Source organism: Crocuta crocuta, unplaced genomic scaffold (assembly GCF_008692635.1).
Source record: "Crocuta crocuta isolate KB4526 unplaced genomic scaffold, BGI_CrCroc_1.0 scaffold263, whole genome shotgun sequence".
Classification (NCBI taxonomy): Eukaryota; Metazoa; Chordata; class Mammalia; order Carnivora; family Hyaenidae; genus Crocuta; species Crocuta crocuta.
The window spans coordinates 1,071,292-1,093,529 of record NW_027529541.1 but is presented as its reverse complement, the minus strand read 5'-3'; the positions used below and the strand labels follow the sequence as shown (position 1 = coordinate 1,093,529).

The 22,238-nt window shown below is 34.4% G+C and overlaps 1 protein-coding gene and 1 pseudogene across 1 annotated transcript in view; one reads left to right on the top strand and one right to left on the bottom strand.

Moving 5' to 3' along the window:
* LOC144229345 (large ribosomal subunit protein uL10 pseudogene) overlaps positions 1 to 11,770 on the bottom strand; it is a 52,552-nt pseudogene extending 40,782 nt beyond the window's left edge.
* The window catches only part of LRRTM4 (leucine rich repeat transmembrane neuronal 4), a 699,153-nt gene that overhangs the window by 248,670 nt on the left and 428,245 nt on the right, over positions 1 to 22,238 (top strand). The gene's annotated exons all lie outside the window — the stretch shown is intronic.

Genomic DNA, 22,238 nt, shown 5'->3' with positions numbered 1-22,238 from the left:
TTCTGTTGTATAGGCCACCCAGTCTGTGGTATTTTTATGGCACCTTGAGCTGACAAATGTACTTTCTCATGTATAGTTCTGAACTGCTAATATTCTGAGTTACTGTGAGAGTAGATATGTAAGTGTCAGATATAATTCTAAGGAAAATTATTAAAGAAGCATGAGTTGAACATGTCTTTCTACAAGTTAGAGCTTTCATTATCTGAAAGTCTTCATTGATAGATACCATTAGGACAAACTACCAAGAAATATTGGAACGTTTTACAAGTGAAGAATGGGATTCCAGGTAGAATCATCTTGATATAAAAATATATATGCAAGTGACTTTTCTGTAAGGTACAGTGTGAAAAGTTGGGTTGAAGAGTAACTTTGCAGTGGGGGAAATCTAATAAACACTACCACGCTAAGTCCTTAAGGATAACATCCTCAGTGATAAGGCATCTCAATAGTATGTACTCTTAGTATGACATTCATTGGTATGTGGTATTTCTGCTTAAAACCCACAATTATAGTCTAACTATGACAAACAGAAATTTAATTCTAGCCTTGAAAATAGCTTACCCATACTCCTCAAACTGCAACAGTCATCAAAAACAAGAAAAGTCTGAGGAACTGTCACAGTTTAACAGAGTCAAGGAGATAAATAAAATAAATAATATGTATTCTAGATGGGATGATGCAATAGGTAAAAGGTCATTAGGTAAAAACTAAAGAAATGAAAATAAAGTATGAACTTTAATGAATAATAATGTATCTGTGATGGTTCATTAGGTAAGACAAATGTACCATAAAATGTAAAATGTTAATAATAGGGGAAACTGGGTAAGATGTATATGGGAACCCTGTACAATATTACAACTTTTCAGTAAATCTGAAAGTACTTGGAAATAAGGTTTAAACTGTATATGCAAGGGATGCTGTATTTTTTATTTATGTTTACCCAAACTCAGCAAGACCTTTAGACCAGATAAAGAGACCACTTTCTCCAAAGATTAATAGTTCTAATGCTTTTAGAAACTCTGCACATACTCTTATCCATGTTGCATCCTAGATTTCTGTCCCCAGGTACCATGTAGATTAGTCAGGAGAGGCTAGGCTTAGATCTTTTTTTAAGTGGCTTCAAGTAATCCAGTTTTATTTCTTTCTCACATTTCATTTCCAGTTTGGGACACTAGGGGACTCAGGTCACTCAGGAACCAAAGCTAATGGGAGCTTCATATAATAGCATCAACTTATTTGTGGTTTCCAGGTTTACCAGAATGAGAAAAGATATCCTGGATAATTTCTTTCTTTTTAGTTTTTAAAGTTCATTTATTTAAAGAGAGAGCATGTGCAAACAGGAGGGCAGAGAGAGAGGGAGAGAGAGAGAATCCGAAGCAGGCTCTGCACTGCCAGCTCAGAGACAGATACTGGGCTTGAACCCAAAAACCGTGAGATCATGACCTGAGCTAGAGAGTCCGATGCTTAACCAACTGAGCCACCCAGGTACACTAGCCTGGATAATTTCATGTAGGATTTCACTGCCTTAGTCTAGAAGTGAAACATGTTACTTTTCCTCATAGCTCATTGACCAGAATTTGTCATCGGACAATCCCAGCTGAAAGAAGACTGGAGAATGTAAGGAAAGAAATGGAATATTTGGTGTGTAGTAAATTTACCATCGGTTTCCTCTTTTTTTTTTTTTACTATTCCTCTTCTTTTATCTATTTTTTATTACTTCCGAAGTGTTTGAGAACACTGTTTTTATAAACATTACTTAATCTTTGATACTCAAAATACTTTCAATCCCTTCTCTAGAGGAACTGTGGAACCCAATATAGATTTGAATGTTCCAGCCTCTCCTATGGACTACACACAATATTCATGCTTTCTCCAGTTTGTGCCCTCCTAAGACTTATCATTGAAGATCATAATAAGAAACATGAAATGAGTGTATGTGTGAGTACAAGAAATTATTTTTTTAAAGTTATTGCCTAGTGATGGGGAAAAGTACAAGTTATTCTATGGCTCATCTCCTAAAATCATTACTTTAAGATTGTGTCCAATTCCAGTGTCATCAATTAAGATAAGGTCCCCAACTACATTTTGATCAGGCTTGGTGAGGCTTTATTTTCATCAGGAAATTGCCCTCTTGCCATCTAAATTGGATAATTACAATTCTAAAAACCCACTCGGAAATTTAAATGCCCAATCGCCTATGAAAATGCTGTTTTGACATGCACTTACTGCATCTGTGCCTACAAGGATAGTCGAATTAGCTGGTGCTTCTTGGTACGAGCTCAGTTTATATTTACTGTCCTTAATAACTTCAAAAACTAAATGATGACAAATTAGAATCTCTTTCATGATGTGGTACTTAATGGCTATTAGAAAAACATATTGGCAAATTTTGACAGTAAGGGGTTTGATATCTAAATACTGCTACACATTTGTGTAGTATTGTGTTATGAATCACAACTAGTCATTAAAGCTCACTTTTGTAGGATACGTTCTTATCCCTGATATGAAGATTACACTTCTTTCTATACTGAAAGTAGCCATTCAACTAAGCAGACACACATACCAACATACCTACATACATGACTTCTTCAAAGTTCTAATCTCTTTATTTATTATTATTATTATTATTTTTATTACTCAAGTTATCTCTACACTCATCGTGAGTCACAAACTCAAAACCCAAGATGAAGAATTGCATGTTCTACCTACTAATCCAGCTAGGCACCCAAGTATTAATCTCTAGTTTTAGGTCAAATGATAAAGAAAATCTACTTTAGGAAATGCGGATGAGACTTTCATATACTCCTTTGCTTCATTCATGTTTTCAATCACTTCAGTTTCTTTTAGAAAATCTCAAATGAACATATTTTTTACCTCTGTAATCTGTGCTGTGACCCATAAATTTGTAAAGCTGAATATTGTGTAAATTCTAGGAATATTACCTATCTGTTAAAAATGTAACAGAGACTTTCTATAATCTTTTCATACAGACTTTTCTTCTGGAACTAAAAGGAACCCGATGATCTATTAGGCTGATTTTTAAATTCACATCATAGGTTTGCTTGTTTCACCAAATAGAATGCCCTCTCCTTTCCTTTCTGTGTTTCTCTTTACATTTACAATAATTAACTGTAGAGTTAGGAGTTTATTTTGACTTATGAGGCTCTTAATGTGGGCTGTCCTATTGAACCTCTTAGTTCATCAAACATATAGGTGTTACAAATGGAAGGGATGAAAAGTAAGTTGATTATATCAACATTAAATAAAGTATTTCCTCTCAGTCTTGAAAAAGATATTCCATTTTTATTGAGTAATGTTTATAATCTTAATCCACTTCTCTTCATTTCTAAGTCTTCACCTAGACTGCTCTTATTCATCCTTCATATATAACTTCAGGGGTCGCTTTCTTCAGAAAGAGTGCTCTCAATTTTTAAATCTGATCTGTTGACCTCCATGTTCCCCATAATTCCTGTGGAGGAGTATATCATGGCATGACTATTTGTTCACTTGCCTATATACTTCTTAGGGTTCCCTTACAAGATGGAATATTCTGTTATGACTATTGTTGCTTCATTAATGTGGTACATATTCCTTGAAACATAGATAGCCCTCCAGAAATTGTCATTGAGTGAGTATCACATAACCAGTTAATGTAAGAACCAGGATTCACATCTAAGCTTATATGATTCTTAAGCCATGTTATTGATTTTGGCATGTCCTGTCACTGCTATTATTACTTTAGAGGATACTAAATTAATTTTTAAGTCTTTGTTTTTAGACTTTCTAATTAGTGCCAAGTATCTCTGTGCTAATTTCTGTTCAATCATGTACAAATTTAGTTACAATAATATTATTATATATTTTGCTGTCTTCTAGTAAAATCCATCTTTTCTGCTTTTCCAGAGCTCCTTCTTCAACTTTCTGACGTTCTACATCTTTAGTGTTTTTGTTTTATTTCTGCCCCATATCTTCTTGCAAATACTGCCCATATTATTTTTCTACGTAGAACTTATCAGGATTTGATGTCATTTCAATAAAAATCCCACTGAGCAATTTAAATCCCATTGAGTTTTATTCAAACAAAACTCAGATAAAAAGGAAAGATAGTGGTACATGCAACCATCTACTTGCCTCATATTTAAGTTTATTATAACATCTCTTAATACAATGTAAACAGTAATCTAATAATAATACCAAAAGTTTATGGTTTACTGTCTGAGTGACCTGCATTTATCTTAATTATTTTCAGTTTCCTTTTTATTGCAAACTTCTTATTTTGAAATAATTATGGAATCATGGGAAGTTTTAAGGAACACAGAGAGTGTTCAGATACCATTCACCATGTTTTTCCCATAGGTTACATCTTACAAAGCTGTGTAGTACAATAGCAAAACCGGGAAAGGCAATATAATAAAATGTAAGTATAAGTATAGTTGTATGGCATTTTACCATATGTGTGTATTCATGAAACCACCACTTCTATACACAACATACAGAACTACTTTATCACCATAAAGGTTCTGATTGCTAGTCTTTTATGGCCATTCCCAAATCCCTTACAGTCACTGCTTTGTTCATCCAACCCTGACAACCATTAGTCAGTTCTCTCTGTAACTTTGTTTTGAAAATGTTATGTAAATGAATTTATAAACTATGTGACCATTAGAGACTGATTTTCCACCCCACTCAACTCAGGAAAGTGCCCTTGAGAGTCATAAGTTGCTGCATATATTGATAGTTTGTTTCTTTTTATTGATTAATAGTATTCAATGATATGTACATAGGACAGTTTGTTTATCCATTTATGTGTTAAGTAATATTTTGTTGCTTTCAGCTTGGGGATATTACAAAGAAAGTTGCTATAAAAAATACGCACAGGTTTTTGTGTGGATATAAGTTTTTATTTTTCTGGGATAAATGCCCAGAAGTGCAATTGATCTGTTGTATGGTAATGTATGGCTTATTTTTTTAAAGAAACTGCCTTGCTATTTTTCATAGCAACTCTGCTACTTTACATTTCTACCAGCAGTTGTGTGAGGGATTGGCTTTCTTCATATTCTCACCAGCATTTGGTGTTGTCACTATTTTTAATTTTAGCTGTTCTAATAGATGTGTAGTGATGTCTCATTGTGGCCTTAATTAGCATTTCCCTAATGGCTATTGATATTGAGCACCTTCTTCCATGCTTATATGCCATCCATGTATCCTCATCAGGGAAAATTATTTTGCCCATTTTCTAACTAGTATTTTTTTTTCTGTTGTGTTTTGTGAGTTTGTTACAAATTCTCAATCCAAGTCATTTTTCAGATATTTGCATTACAAATATTTTCTCCCAGTCTGTAACTTATCGTTTCATTCTGTTTTACAGGGTCTTTCACAAACAACAGTGTTCAATTTTAATAAAGTACAGTTTATCTTTTTATTTTCTTTTATGGACATCTTTTTGGTGTCATACTTAAAAACTCTTCACCTAGGCTGAGATCCCAAAGATTTTCTCCTATGTTTTCAAGAAGTGTTACAGTTTTATGTTTTTATTAAAATCTACTGTCTATTTTGAATTAAGTTTTGTGGAAGTTGAATTCCACAAAATTGAATTCAACAAAAGTTGAATTCCATGTTGAATAGCAGTGATGAGACTGGATAATCTTGTTTTATTCCTAACTTGGAGAAAAAGCACTCAGTCTTTTACTACTAGCTATAGATTATTTGTAGTTTTTAAAATTTTAAACCAAGATAGAGAAATCTTTCTATTCCTAGTTTTCTAAAAATTGTTAACATGAATGGGTGTTGAGATTTGACAAATGTTTTTTTCTGCATCCATTGATAAGATCATGTAATTTCCCTTTCTTAACCTCTTAATACAGCAGATTATATTTCTTAGATTTGGAATATTGATTTAGCCTTGTATCCCTTGAATGAATCCAGTTAGTTATGGTTTACTGGTTTCTTATGTTTTTCTGAATTCTGTTTGCTAATGTTTTATTAAGAATTTTTATGTATGTATGTATGTATGTATGTATGTATTCATTCATTCATTCATTCATTCATTCATTCTATGGGGTGACTGGGTGGCTCAGTCGTTTAAGCCACAGACTCTTGGATTTGGTTCAGGTCATGATCTCACAGTTCATTGGTTCAAGCCTTGCAATGGGCTCTGCGCTCACAGTATGGAGCTTGCTTAAGATTCTCTCTCTCCCTCTCTTCTGCTCCTCCCCTGCTCATACAGTCTCTCTCTCTCTCAAAATAAACTTTTAAAACCTTTTAAAAAGAAATTTCTTGTTTATATATATAAGGAGTATTGATCTGTTTCTTCCTCACTCACTCGCTCCCTCCTGTACCCTTGCTTTACTTCTTTCCATCCTTCCTTCTTGCCTTCCTCCCTTTCTTCCTTCCTTTTCTCCCCTTATTTTTACCATTTTTGTCATCTGGATTTTGTATCAGGGTAATATTAACTGCATCAAATGAGCTGAAAATTCTTCCCTCTTCTATTTTTTACATGTGCTTGTTTAAAATTAGTTCTTGTTCTTAAAATGTTAAAATTTAACTTAAAAATAGTTTAAAAAATGTTAAAATTTTTGTTAGTTCTTAAAATGTAAGGTATACTTTTTCAATGAAACTACTTGAGCTGGAGATTTCTCTTTCAGGACAATTTAATTTCTTTTTTTTAATTTTTAATGTTTATTTTTTTTGACAGAGAGAGAGAGAGAGAAAGTCAGCACAAGTGGGGGAGGGACAGAGAGAGGGAGACAAAGAATCCAAAACAGACTCCAGGCTCTGAACAGTCAGCACAGAGCCCCATGTGAGGCTCAAACCCACAAACCATGAGATCATGACCTGAGCCAAAGTCGAAGGCTTAACCAACTGAACCACCCAGGTGCACTTTTAATTTCTTAATGCAAGCAGCTCCAAAATTATTATCTATATCATATTGGCTGGATAGTGCTAATTTGTGCTTACAAGAATTGGTCCATTTTATCTATATTGTCAAATTAATTTGTGTAGAGTTATTTGCTATTTTTTCCCTAATTATCCCTTTTGATGCCAGTAAAGACTATAGAGATATCTCTTATTTCATTAATGACGTTGGTATCTTCTCTCCTTTTTTCTAATATGTTACACCAAGGATTCATCAATTTTACTGATATTTTCCAAGAACCAAATTTTGTTATATTGATTTTCTTCATTGTTTCTCAGTTTTCTCATGTCATTAATTTCTGTTAGCTTTGTTCATTATCTTCTTTCTTCTGCATACTTCGGGCTTATTTTTGTTCTTCTTTTTCTAGATTCTTGATATGAGAGTTTAGATCATTGACTTGAGATTTTTATTTTTTGTTAATACAGGCCTTAGTGATATGCATGTCCCTTCATCACCACTTTAGCTGCATCCCACATATATTGATATGTTAATTTTATTTTCATTCTGTTAAATGTATCCTTTTCCATTTCCTTTAATATTTTCTTTTTGACTTCTAGATCATTTAGAAATATAATGTTTAGTTTCCAAGTATTTATAAGTTGTCCTGTTATTGTTCTATTGTTAATTTTCTACTCTGATGCTTTTGTGGTCAGAGAATACACTCCATGTGATTTAAATTCTTTTTAATATTTTGAGTTTGTTTTATGATTAAGATATGGCCTATTTTGATCAATGTTCTGTGGCCATAATGTGTAATCTACTGTTATTAGGCAGTATTGCCTATAAATGTCTATTAGACCCTGTTGGTTATATCAATTCTTTTATATTTTTGCAAATTTATGTCTAGTTGTCTATCCACTTGAGAGATAGGGGTGGTAAAGGTAACTATAATTATGGGTTTATCTATTTCTTCTTTCAGTCTAGCAGTTTTACTTCACATATTTTGCAGCTCCGTTGTTTGGTGCACACACACATAGTATCGTGGATCGGCCCTTTTATCACTCTGTTGTGACCCACTCTGTTCCTTGTAATTCTCTTTGCTGGGAAATCTGCTTAGTCTGATATATTAATACAGCTACTTCTATTTTCTTTTGGTTATTTGCATATTCTTTATAAATGCATTCACTTTCAAACTCTATGTATCATTATACAGATATTCCCCACTTTTTCTAAGTTTGGATTATGCCACTTCACTTTTATGAAAGATATACATTAGTACTTGTTTCCATTAACCTAAAATATGCAGAGAGGATTTTTACTTTTATGAAAGAAAAGGCAAAAACAGCACTCAGTGTTTCTTTTTCAGTGAGGTGTTAGAGAGGTAGCACCAGCCAGTAGCGGCCAGAGTGGCACCACCAAGCTCCTTCCACAGTAACTATGCTCAGCATCTCAGAATTAAGCCTCCCTAGTTTTGAATTGTGTCTGTGAGCACCTGTGCTCTATCTGGATTTATTTTGTGCATCCATTAGCAAGATAGCCCTAAGGTATCAGAAAAGCCTAAGAGAGGTCATTTTTGAGGTCTGGGAGTGCTGGAAAATTTTTTCCATATAAATTAATGATAATTGCTTCTTTGCTTGATACCATTTCATCTTGTATGAAAGGTTTCATACGAATGCTCTACTTACAGATAGTTGAGGGAAACCTGTATTTTAAGTGAAGTTCTTATAGATAGTATACAGTTGTATAATATTTTTAAATCTATTCTTTCAGTCTTTATCTTTTAATTATTGTAATTAGATTGTTTACATATAATGTAATTATTGATATATTTAGGCTTATGACTGTCATTTTATTTTTTGTTCTTTGCTTTCTTTGTTTCTCATTTTTGTGTTTTCTTTTTCTTCTCTTCTTGTAGGTTTCATGAACATTGTTTAGAATTCCATTTTAATTTATTTGTGATGTCTATAAGTGTATCTCTTTGTATAGAATTTTTAATTCTTTGCTTTAGGTATTATACTGTATCCACATAACTTATAACAGTCTACTGGTGTCAACATTTGAACAGTTTGAGGAGTGTATAAAAACTCTTCTCTCCTTACATTATTCCACATTACCTTAATTTATAATGTAATTATCTTAAATAATTCCTGTATATTTGTTGAGAGTTAAAATAGATAATTTTATAATTTTTGCTTCAATTGTCAGATATAATTTAGAAAACTTAATTGGAAAAGAGAATTGTGATGTATTTATGCATAATTTTACTTTATGTTGTTTTTTTCTTCCCTCCATTGTTTCAAAATTTATTCTTTTATCATTTCTTTTCTGTTTAGATAACTTCTTTAAGCTGTTCTTTTAGGGTAAATCATCTGGCATCAGTTCTTATTTGTTTTTTGTTTCTCTTTTGTTTATTTTATTTTCTGTCATCTAAGACTGTCTTGATTTCCTCTTTATTCCTGAAGAATATTCCTCTTGGATGTATATTCTGGAATGAAATTCTCTTATTTCAGCATTTTAACAACATGTTATGTCCTTTTGGCCTCCATGAATTCTTATCAGGAATTAACATGCATTAGAAAATGTTCCACATATAGGTAATGTGTTGTTTCTCTCTGCTTTCAAAATTTTTCTTTTCTTTTCATCTTCAGAAGTTTACAACAATGTCTTGGAATGAATTTCTTTGGGAATACGGTGTTGAGATTTGCTGTTTCCTAAATTGCTAAATGTATGTCTTTTGCTAATTTGGGAAAGTTTTCAACTTTTATTTCTTTCAATATGTTTTCCAGCTCTGATTTTTTCTCCTTCTCCTGGAACTCTGATAAATACATGTTAGTTCTATAGTAATAGTCCCACAGATCCTCGAGTCCATACTTTTGCATTATTCTTCCAGATTATATTCTTTCTGTTCAAATTCATAATTTCTGTTAGTCTCCTTTTCAGGGTTCTTTATATTTTCTATTTATTTGCTTAGGATTTCTTTTAAAAATGTACCAAGTGTGCTTATAATAATGGAAGTACTTTCATGAAGAATGTTTTAAAATGCTTATTACATATTCTAACATTTGTATCACCTAAGTGTTGACATCTGTTGATTACCTTTTCTTATTCAGGTGGAAAAACTTCTTTGCTCTTTGTTATGTCAAAAGATCTTTTAATTAAGCCCTAGATATTTTGGGAACTATGTATCAGACTTTGGATCTCCTTGAAATCTTGTTTTACCTAGCCCTCTTCACCACTAATGTGGCAAGGGAAGAGAAAGTGCTGTTCATTACTGCCAGGTTACAGTGGAAGTCCAGATTCCCCACTTCTCTGACTCTAGAGGAGGTAGCTACTGAATAGTGATAAAGTCCTGACTATCTAGTAGGCCCATCCTGATACCACCACAGTCAAGAGTAAGGAGGAGTACTCTGTTACCCTCAGCCAAGGATAGAAGTGCAGGATTCCCAATAGTCTCCACTGATGCCAAATAGAAGACATTCTAGTTGTCACTCATTCTGCAAGGATGAGAGTCCTGGCTCACCACTCAGATTTCTTTGAGCCATACTAATTGACAGAAGCGTTGGGCAAATAATAATAATAATAATAATGTTTATTTTATTTTTGATAGAGAGAGAGAGAGGAAGCATGGGTGGGGGCAGAGCAGAGAGAGAGAGAGGAAGACACAGAATCTGAAGAAGGCTCTGGGCTCTGAGCTGTCAGCACAAAGCCTGATGTAGGGCTTGAACTCATGAACTGTGGGATCATAACCTGAGCCAAAGCCAGATGCTTAATCAACTGTGCCACCTAGGCACCCCTGGGAAAAAAAGTTTTAAATGAGAGGTAAGCTTTTATTTCCTTATTTCACAAATAAGGTTAGCTAAATTGATTGCTTTGTGATGATTAGGAAAAGAGACCAAATTCCATACCCTTGTCTTATTTCTTCAACCTTGGCTGGGGCTGTGGCAGCAGCAGGTGCAGCAGTGATGGTAGTGGCCATGGGGTGGCAGCCACAAATGCAGATGGATCAGCCAAGATGGCCTTGACCTTCTCAGCAAGTGGGAAGGTGTAATAAGTCTCCACAGACAAAGCTAGGGTGCACTTGTATGCATTGATGGTAGAATGGGTAACTGATTCAACAGTCAGGTAACCTATCTGCAGACATATACTGGCAACCTTGTGAACACCTTCCAAGAAGCAAGAATGCAAAGTTTCCTCTGTGATCCCAAGCACTTCAGATTTGGGTTTTGTTTTTTTTTTTTAAGTTTTATTTATTTTTGAGAGAGAAACAGAGACAGTGTGAACAGGGGAGGGTCAGAGAGAGGAGACCAAGCACTTCAGATTTGTAAAGGCTGTCATTGTCAAACACATGCTGGATGGCCATCTAGAAAGAGAAAGAACAGATGTTCAGTATGTTCAGCAGTGTGGCTTCACTGGCTACTACTTTGTCTCCAGGTTTAAATAGCTGCACATCACTCAGGATTCCAGTGGTATACCTGGAGATTTTAACGGTGATGCCTAAAGCCTGGAAGAAGGAGGTCTTCTTGGGCTCCAGGACAATGTTCCGGGCTGGTATAGTGACTTCACATAAGATTATAGCACCAGCAGAGCCACAGCTGGCACCTTACAAGCCAGCAGCATGTCCCTGATCTCAGTGTGGTCTTCCTTGCAGAACAAAGTCCACATTCCCAAAGATGTGAGGCAATAGTTTCCCCAGAACAGACTTTTTCTCCAGATGCCTTCAAATGACTTGCCTATCACGGTGCTTGTGCCCATCAGCACCAGCGCCTTCCCGCGGAGGGACATGGGGAGCTGCTGCATCTGTTTGGAACTCACATTCCTTTCTCCCACAGTGAAGCATTTCGGACATTCATCCAAAAGTTGGGTGATTGTCAGGAAATAATCAGACTTCCAGGTTGCCCTATCTTCCCTGGGCATCACTGCAGCATGTAAGGAATTGCCGCATAAGGTTTAAAGATGATGTCACTCTCATGAGGAGGCCTGGAGAGAGGAAGGGCCAATTTTTATAACCAGTGGAGAGTGGAAGTCCAGGTTACACCCTAGGCATTTGCTAGTATGAATGGAGGTGGGGCCACAATTTTTTCTGTGGTGTTGGATAGAGTAAAGTAGCTGTTTGCTAATGTTTTCTGAAGTTTTTTTATTTTTTTTATTTATTTATTTATTTATTTTTTTAAATCTTGCTACACTGCCTCTTTTCTTGTCCTTTTACTAAACTGGAACAGGCACTTGTTAAGGCTTTTATTGTCTGTGCCCATTGGCATTTACAAGTTACTGGCTTTTATAACACCAAATCTGCAATTTATAAAGAAAAAAGAAACCCCACAGACTCAGCACTGTGTTATTTCCTGGATGCCAAAGTCTCTTGCCAGTCTGCCTTCTTCTTTCCAGTGTTTTTCACTGTAATTAGCTGAAAGAGTAGAGGATTATTTTTTTTCATTTTTTTTAGGAAAGAGAAGTCTTTGCTTATTTGTTTTAATTTTGGTACCAATGTTTGGAGTGATTAATTTCTAAGTCATCTGGATTACATCTTTATGCATTTGTTTTTTTGGTTGTTGTTGTTTTGTTTTTTTAAGTTACATTATATATGGAAATCTTGAGGTGTCTGGGTGGTTCAGTCAGTTAAGTGTCTGCCTCTTGGTTTTGGCTCAGTTCATGATCTCAGGGTTTCGTGAGTTCAAGCCCCACATCAGGCTCTGGCCTGGCAGCACAGAGCCTCCTTGGGACTTTGTCTTTCCTTGTCTTTCTGCTACTCCCCTACTCATGCTATCTTTTTCTCTTTCAAAATAAATAAACAAAACAACTTAGAAACTCTCATATTTCTGGCAATGTACTTTTGGTACCACAACTTATATATTACAGATTAAAGGATAAATGTGTGTGTGTGTGTGTGTGTGTGTCTAAAAATACTCAGAAATTTTGTTTGTTTTCTTTGCCTTTAACATTTATGACTTCTACAGTGATAAGCACAAAGTTGACGTGCTCTCTTTGTTTATGTTGCATGATAGATTTTAAGCCATCTTCATCTCCAGTTTCGAGTATTACTTAACCCCAGAAAAATTCATTTTATTACTTCTTGATCATTGATTTTCACCTTGTTCTTGACTGCACCTGCACTGCAAATTGTATTTTAGGGTGCTTTCCATGTGCCTTCCTCATTCTCATAATTTATGATCTCTTTTTCTTTTGCTTAAGTATTTTGTGAAAGATTTCTTAAAATTGACATCTGATTTACTCATGTGGGTTTCTACAGTATCCAATATTCTATACATTCCTCCATTACAGTTTTTCATCCAAGGTGAAGCATTTGTTTCTGTGAACAGCTGGCATAAGAGTTCCTCTCAGAGAGAAAACTCTATTGAAAAATATTGTGTGTGTGTGAGAGAAGTTAAGGGAATTCTCAGGAAACAAAGATGATCACTGAGTTGTAATTTGCTAAAGGAGAGGTGGAGTGAATCAAGGAGGTTATAGATAGTTCTGAGGCACTTGCCATGACTTTTGGTGGGGCTCCAGCACATTTTCAGCATATGGATGTTTGGTTTATCAATTTGATTATTATTTTTGTGTTTATTTGAAAATGAAAGCACTAGGTATCATGTTTTATGTCAGGACTAATGTGTTTGAGCCAGTAAATAATGTAAGAGACAGAGAAAGCAAGGAGAACATAGTCTCCTTAGCATTAGCATAGGTACTGGCAAGCCCTCGGATTCCCAAGAGCTATAAAATTGGATGGGAGGGGAGTAAAATCAGGCACAGAAGAAATTTCAGGCAATCTTTCAAAGACTGAAAAGACAGAGATGGACCAATACAAAGGAAGACCAGACAAACCTAGGGAGATGACCATGTGCAAGCCAAGGGAAAAGGACCAAGGAGAAGCAACTTTGCCAACACCTGATCTTTGACTTTTAGTTATTCAGAATTGTGAGAAAATAAATTTCTTTTTAAGCTACTTCTTAGCCCCCACAACCCCTCCAAAATAAGGTGATGATGGTGTTCCCATCTAAGATGCAGTAATTATTGTTTTTGTTTGTTTTTCTCTTGTTCTCAATTCTTCCCCCTCCCTAGGGTTGCCCATCTATTTTTAGTTTCAGTGATTTATTTTTTCCTTGCTAACTCACTGTGCTTGTGCTTCATTGAATTTGCAGAGGGTCATTTCAGAAACTGGGTTTGTTTTGGTTTAAATCAGTTACATCCAAAGGGAGTAGGAAGCAAAATGTTTATCTTCACTCCAATTTTCTTTTCTAGTTCAGAGGCCCTCAAATCTGAAGACTTAAGGAGGCAGCCTGATAACCACAGAGTCATAGCAGCTAGCATGGTGTTGCTCTGTCTCCATTTTGGTTGTACCACTAGAAGTTGGTTAGAGCATTGCTCCCGTTCTCTCAGAGGCTCATTTAACCTTACTTACTACAAAAACAAACAAGAAACCAATCCTCTTTGCCTAGTAAGTCTAGCTGCCATAAGTATAAGCAAGGAGCAGTAGATACCAACACAGGGTCCCCTGTCATCTCTGTCATCTCAGGAATCTGTAACCTTCCCCAAGGTCATAGTTGAATCAAGATTTATACCTCCCATCTACCTCAACCACCTTTCATCTCAGATGCCAGAGATTCTGAAACAAGAGTACATATCTATTGGAATCTGCTTCCCATACCTGAGTCCAATAGTTGTCTTGACTTGGGTTGTTGTCCTATCACCAGGCCTCTTTGTTTCTGTATTCTATCTTGCCTAAAGTCCTCAAAGATTCTTGCATACTACTATTTGTTGGAAAGTATATGGGATTATTGACATTTTTAAATAATTTTGTTTTAAATTAATTTAATTATGCCTCTAAGCCCTCATTCTACAAGGCTGGTGGAAAATTTAATCTCAGAAATTCTCATATTCTGGCAAATACCAGGCACCCAAATATGACCTCAGAAGGACAAACTCTTCCCAGATTTTATTTAGTGTTATAATGTTGAGGAATTTGGCAACAAGATACCATGTACACATACAGCCTTTAGTGGTGAAAGTACAGTGGATGAGTGCAGACAATGGAGCCGAACAGTTCTGAGTCAAATATTGTCTCTCCTATTCGTTGTGTGGTATTGTATATTATCTAACTTCTCATTGTCTCTGTTTTTCATCTGTAAAATGTAAATTCTAAGATGTTACTGCAGAAGATTTTTATGAAGATAAAATAAATAAATGGGTGTGAAGTTCTCCAAAAGGTCCCTCACACACAGCAAGCTCTAGACATGTGTCAGATATTGTGTTCCCCTGAGGTCTTGCCTTCTCCCTGGAGTGCTATGGTTTCCCAAAGGACACAGTACTCAGCCCCCTTTCTCAATCTCAGTCCTTCCCATTTATATTTAGTTGCTTCTTAATTCTCCTTTCCTCATCATTTCCCTTAAAATCCAAGACATCCTCTTTGCTAAGCTTAAAATTGCACGAAAACAGAAGAAGCACTTTAGCTTTTTTCTGCTCATACAAATCTATGGCACAAAACAGAAAACAAAAAACAAAAATAACAGCTACTTTCTGGAAATGGAGGGAGAAGGGTAAATCCACAGACAACGTATAAATATTATCCTGCCACATATGAGCTAAGCCTTTGATCATTTCAGTGGGAATGTTGGAGAGAACTAGACCTTAAATCTACAGGCTTAAGCGTTTTTCTTTGTGAGAAAATTTCAGTTTTTTAAATGTGTTTTCAGGTAGCTAGAATCCTATAGAATTTATGATTTCTTCAGAATTATAGATAAATTACTTTTACTATGTATACAATAAGATAGTATTAACAAAATTATAATAATACAGAATAGAAAGGCGGCATATTCCTTTGACTGCCACCTTATGGGAAATAGACAAAGTATATAACCTACTTATAGAAAACTAAAGAAAAATATATCAAGCTTTTTACTTTGGATTTACTCATTCACTATTAAATGTGTCTATAATTTCATATTACTTGTGCTTTTCTCCTAATAGTGCTTATATTATTATAGTTAAATATAGTTTGACATTCTGGCTTACTTTGTGGATTTTAGGCTGAAATGGTACTTACAATTGATTTTCTAGGAAATATGGTTTGGTGAAATAGAAATTGATCATTTTTATTCCAGTTGGATAGGGGTCTTTAATAATTATCTTTATTAGGTATCAATATTTTATATCTATTCTTTACTTTGCAACCATATAAATTTGATTTTGTGTCCATATTCTAATTTGCAGTGAATGTACATGAGTAAATATATATACATATACACACTGTTTTGTGTTCATGATTTTCTTTTGCAAATGAATACATCCATATATATTTTATATATTTATAAAAACAGTTGCAGCATGAATAAGTCATGGGAATAAAAGGCATACCATAGGGAATATGGCCAATGATATTATAGTAGTGTAGGGTGACACATGGTGGCTACACTCAGGGTGAACATAGCATAACATATAGGGAAGTGGAATCACTGTGTTGTAGACCTGTTCCTACTGTAATATTGTGTGTCGACTATATTCAAATAAAAATATTTTTAACATTTATATACACACCACACGTAATTTTAATGAATATAAATAATAAATAAGCAAGTAAATAAATAAATAAATATATACACAAAGAAAGATATGTATATATAAATTTATATATTAATTGGTATATCTACATAATGCACATATAAAATGTTTCAGCAATTTTCAAAATTATATTTGGATATCTAATGATAATTGTTTATGGTGCCCTAGAATAACCAAATTTCAAAAAAAACCAGCCTCTGAATTTAGAATAATTTACCAATAATATATTGATGTCGTTAATACAATTCATATTATATATCATAATATCACATCAATTTATATTAATATGTCATTTTATAATAATATAATATACATTGTGTATGAGTTCAGTTATTGAAATAAATTACAAAGTATGTTAATTTATAATAATATAAAAACTATCATATTAAAATATGACTTTTAATTGCCTAAAATTAAATTTAAATTGCCTAAAATATGCCTAAAAAGGCAACTACTTGCCTTTAAGTACTAAATATAAAAGCAGAATTTCAAAATATTAATTAATGTCAATTTTTGTGGGCAGCATCTTAATTACAGATGTAAACCTAATAGTTTTTTCTTTAAAACTACCCATGCACATGTTATTGGAAGAATGCCTTATTCTGACGTTTTTGTGTTATTCAAAATTCTCTCTCCAACCTCTTAGCCATCACAAAATGTTGGCACAGTATCAAAAGCACTGGAGATGATATGAGCACCTAAGTTATGAAAAATCAGAACCCACTTAGATTTATAGGTGTTTGTAACTTTCAGGCACAGTATCTTCAAAACAGCTATGAATTCAGCAAAGTAATTCTATTCTGAGTACCATAAATGAAGAATAAATAGACCTACTATTCTTAAAATGCCTGTTCTAAAGATACCATTGCTAGAAACTAGAAAACAGAAGAAAGGTTTTTCAGGTCTCTAAACAAAAAGCAAAAGGAAGTGTTCCAACAAGTCATATACTGGTGTGATTTTTCTAATCATTCAACTCATCTACAAGTTTTAGTGAATAAAATTTGCGGATGCACAATTTTGTACATTGCATGTTTCCCACTCCTTGTTAAGTTATATTTTGTTTTAATTTCAGATACCATTAATAATTCATTAACTTGAAATTATTTATTAATTTGAAGTGTGCTTTCAAGTAATTATTATATTATTAAAAACAATGCATGACATGCTTCTGCACTTCTGTTAATCAAAGTGTTACGTGCATACCAATCAATGCTATTTTTAAAAATCTCATCCTATTAGAAGGATGTTTATCTAGAAAATGAAGTAAAAATTGTATTGATTAAAGAGATGAAAATGTAATTTTAAAATTAATTTTATGGCTCAGTAATATTCCATTATATATATACATATATATAATAATTCCATTATATACATATATGTGTATATATGTATATATATGTAATGGAATATTACTAAGCCATAACATTAAAATGGTATTAAAAATGGTAATTAAATGATACTAAAAGAATATTAAAAATGATATTAAATAGTATTAAAAAAGATGGTATTAAAAAAGATCTTTTTTATCCATTCATCAGTCAATGGACATTTGGGCTCTTTCCATTTTTGGCTATTGTTTGATAGTGATGCTATAAATGAACGTTGGGTGCATATGTCCCTTTGAATCAGTATATTTGCATTCTTTAGGCAAATACCTCATAACGTAATTGCTAGATTATAGCGTAGTTCTATTTTTAACTTTTTGAGGAATCTCCAAACCCTTTTGCTACACCAATTTACATTCCTACCAACACTGTAAGAGGGTTCCCTTTTCTTTGCATCTTTGCCAACAAACCTATAGTTTTCTGTGTTGTTAATTTTAGCCATTCTCACCAGTGTGAGGTAATATCTCATTGTAGTTTTGATTTGTATATCCCTGATGATGAGTGATGTCGAATATGTTTTCATGTGTCTGTTTGCCATCTCTATATCTTCTTTGGAAAAATGTCTATTCATGTGTCCTGCCCATTTTTAACTGCATTGTTTGTTTTTTTGTTTTAAATATTATTCAGCTCTCTAAAAGAATGAAGTCTTGCCATTTACAATGACATGGATTGAGCTAGAGAGTATTATGCTAAGCAAAATAACTCAGAAAAAAATACCACACGATTTCACTCATATGTGGAATTTAAAAAAAAACAAACATACGACTATAGGGGATGGGGCGGCAGGGAGAGAGAGGGAAACTAACCACAAGAGACTTAACTATGGAGAACAAACTGAAGTTGATGGTGGGAAATGGAGATGGCCTAAATAGATAATGGGTATTAAGGAAGGAACCTATTTTGATGAACACTGGGTGTTACATGTAAGTGATGAATTCTGCACCTGAATCCAATTTTATCATATATATTAACTAACTAGAATTTATATTAAAAGTTGAAAAAAAGGGCCACCTGGGTGGCTCAGTCAGTTAAATGTCGACTTGTGATTTCGGTGCAGGTCATGATATAGTTTCAGGAGTTCGAGCCCACACTGGGGTCTGTGCTCATAGCACAGAACCTGCTTAGGATTCTGTCTCCCTCTCTCTCTGCACCTCTCCCACTCACACTGTCTCTGTCTCTCTCAAAATAAATAAACAAACTTAAAAAACTTTTAATGAAAACATTATTTTGTATATATTTTATTCTTACATTTTAACTATAATATTGGCTTCTTATTTATTTCTTTATCACAATCTAAAGTCAAATAATATTGTACAGCTTCATACAACATACATGTTGTATATACATCGTACTGTTGTATATACAACAGTCTACTTATGTTTCTTCCCTCTTCTCTTTTATATTGTTGTTGTCATATATTTAATTTTTACATAGGCAATAAATACACAATTCAGTATTATTAATTTTGCATGGACAGTCAATTATATTTAGAATGATTTAAAATAAAAATAAAAATATCTTCTCTATCTTTTTTGAGGCCATATCTGGAACTCTGTATTTCAGATCTCTCTCTGATATTATGTTCCTTCTGTCTGAATGCAGATATGCTGGTAATGAATTTTCTTAGCACTGGGTGCCTAAAAATATTTAATATAAAAATTTCTTTTTTCTGGATATAATATCCTAGTTTGACTTTTTGATTGTTTGTGGCATTACTTTAATGATGTCAATTTTTGTCTTCTGGTTTGCATAGTTTCTGACTCTAATTCTTGCCTTTGAATTTTAATTAGTATATGATCTATCTTCTTTTCTTCCTTCCTACTTTCCTTCCTTCATTCCTTTTCTGAATGACTGCCTACAAAATTAACTCTTCATCTTTGGTTTTAAGTACTTTGAATATAATGTGTCTAGCAGTATTTTATTTTTTATATTTTTCAGCTTGGATCTCTCTACATACTATTTACCCTCTTCCAGCAGTAGATTGCTATTGCTTGGTACTTGGTACTTGCTATGGTTTTGGGCGGGGGGAGATCTCTATTTTCATGATCCAGATTCAGTATTAGGGGGGTACTCTCTGCCTTTGTCTTTGAAGTGGCTCTTGTCTTTGCCGTGTGTCCTCCCAGTAGCAAATAAACTCTGTCTTTTTTTTTTGGTATTTTTTAAGTTTATTTTTATTTATTTTGAGAGAGACATAGAAAGCCATCAGAGGAGGGGCAGTGAGAGAGGGAGACAGAATCTCGAGCAGGCTCTGTGATCTCAGTGCCAAGCCTGATGCAGGGCTTGAACTCACAAACTGTGAGATTATGACCTTAATTATGACCTTAGCTGAAATCAAGAGTTGGACACTTAACTGACTGAGTCACCCTGGCACCCCTTTTTGGTACTTTTGAGGGAGGAGAGTGTCCTGCTTTCCTCCAAAGTTAGGAGACTGCCAATGGTTTTGGTACAATTTCTGGACCCAAAATTGCCCCAGCCCCAATAGTAGGATTATTTTTTTCTTTTGTTCTTCAGTGGGTCACAATGGTACTTACTTGGCGTCTGAGGCAGTGGGGTTCTTTGCTCTTGCCGGGGCAGCCTAGAGCTTTTGTAGAGTAGAGAAGGATCTCAGTCAAGCTCTGTGCCTTGCCTAGTCATAGCAGTGGGCTCCTCCTCCACGTATACCCCACCAAATGCCGCTCTCTCCAGTCTGCTATTCTGTTCCCAATTTCATTTATCAATGCTATGTGGAGGTCCATGGAGAAGAGCCCCAGAGTGGGTATGAACTCCCCTGTGTCTACTGTTCCCAGTTACTCTATGCTCTCAGTGTGGCTCACAGTCAACCTTCAAAAGTTTACTAAATTTGGGAGCCAAATTCTCCTTCCTGCTAGCACATCATTCTGCGCCTCTTTCTCTTCGGTAAATTTGCCAGTGTTTACAAAGCATTCCCATTGGGTTGTAGTCAGGAGGTTCATGGATTTCTATATGTTGTGGCCTTGTGACTTCAGCAATCTGGGTTTAAGAACGTTTTATTTTTTATAGCCTGATTTTCTTTGTTATTATATTGGGACTTAGGTTTTTAACAAATTTATTTGTCTTTGGTGGGAGCAGAACTCCTGCATTAGTACTAAACAAAACCAATAACAACAAAAGCTTCCCAGGTAGGTATAATATACAACTACAGTTGAGATCCCAGAAACTGAGCACGACGCATGGCCTCTAATGTTGTGGTTTCGATCCTAGGTCCTGATAAGAATCACTAGAGAACATTTTTAAGGAATACTGATGCCCAAGTCCTAACCTCCAGAGATTTTTGATTAATTGGTCTCATCAGAGCTTCAGCCATTGGTATTTATTAAAATCTACCTAGTAGATTCTGATTTACAGCTAAGGTTAAGATCAATGTTCTAATCAGTCTGATGGTACTTTAAGTGTGTGAAGTGACAAATTTCAGCATATGAACCATGATTTTTTTAATCTATTGCAACCACAAATTTAGATCACATTTTTTGGTTACATTTGTAGAAACATATTCTACCTGAGGCCACATCCAAACTATAATCAGAGATTAAGTGAAATCATTATAGTGATTTGGTTTTGTGAGCTCAGGAGAGAAATGTCTTTTCCAAGGAGTTAAATTATCCACTTTGGAGTCCCTTAATATCATGGTTGAGTAGGCCATCACCAGAAGTTCCTCTGAATAGTCTGTACAAAATGTTAGAAATATGGAAACAACAGGAACATATGTGTTATTTTTTAAATTTTATTATTGATTTTTGATAGAGAGATAGAGCAAGAGTTGGGGAGAAGCAGAGACAGAAAGAGAGAGAGAGGGAGGGAGGGAGAGAGAGAATCCCAAGCAGGCATGGTGCTGTCAGCACTGAGGGCTACACAGGACTCGAACTCATGAACTGTGAGATCAGGGTCTGAGCCAAGATCAAGAGTCTGACACTTAACCAACTAAGCCACTCAGGTGCCCCTATGTTCTTTATATGATTTGGTTTTTCATCACTCATCTTAATAGATGTGGCTATTAGATTGTCAGATACATCATGCACTTTATAGCTTATACCTACTTGCTACTATAAGTTAGTCTTAATTAAGGAAGTCAAATAGTTACTAGGCAAGTTCCAGGAAGTTTTGACTTACAAAAGAACACTTAATAAAGTATTCTTGATTGTTAAGCAATCAAATTTGTTAGTGAACAAAAACATAAATTTTGCAAAGTGTAAAGAACTTGAGATCTTGAAATCTTTAAATCTAGAATTTTTAATATATAACATTAAAAGACCAAAATATTACATTAAAAATATATAGACATACCAAAATAATAAGTGAGCATAGGTACAAGCGTGACTTCAAAATACTGCAGGGTTTATGCCATCAAAGAGAAGAATTAAGAACTGTCAACTCTGAATTTTATAGAGGTAACTTCAGTATTTTAGCTTTTCTATTATAACCCAGCT